Source organism: Penaeus monodon, chromosome 25 (genome assembly GCF_015228065.2).
Source record: "Penaeus monodon isolate SGIC_2016 chromosome 25, NSTDA_Pmon_1, whole genome shotgun sequence".
Classification (NCBI taxonomy): Eukaryota; Metazoa; Arthropoda; class Malacostraca; order Decapoda; family Penaeidae; genus Penaeus; species Penaeus monodon.
In genome coordinates, this window is record NC_051410.1 from 31265376 (window position 1) to 31265771 (window position 396).

Genomic DNA, 396 nt, shown 5'->3' on the forward strand with positions numbered 1-396 from the left:
GGCATCCGAGCGACATCCCAAGAGCTCCGTAGTCCCGCAGGTAAAAACGGACTGACAACTTGCTACCTGGTAAAGTCCTCGCATATCCCGATATATAGCCGATGTTTCATTCTAATTGGGAGTGTGTGTAGCGCTGAATTTTCTATGATTGCAATTAACATAACTTAGCTTTCCCTTGCAACGTCGCAATCGGCTGTTATAAATACGCAAGAATTAAATTGCCTATTTCGTAGTTTATGCTACAGAAGAAAAAGCAGGACTTGAGAAAATCAAGGGGAAGATAGACAGCATGTGAAGATAAGGAAGGAGGAAAAAGAGGTAAGAGAGAGGGGAAGAACGAGAAGGGGAGGAGAGGATAGGAGAGAAGAGAAAGAGGAGGGGGAGGAGGAAAGAGAG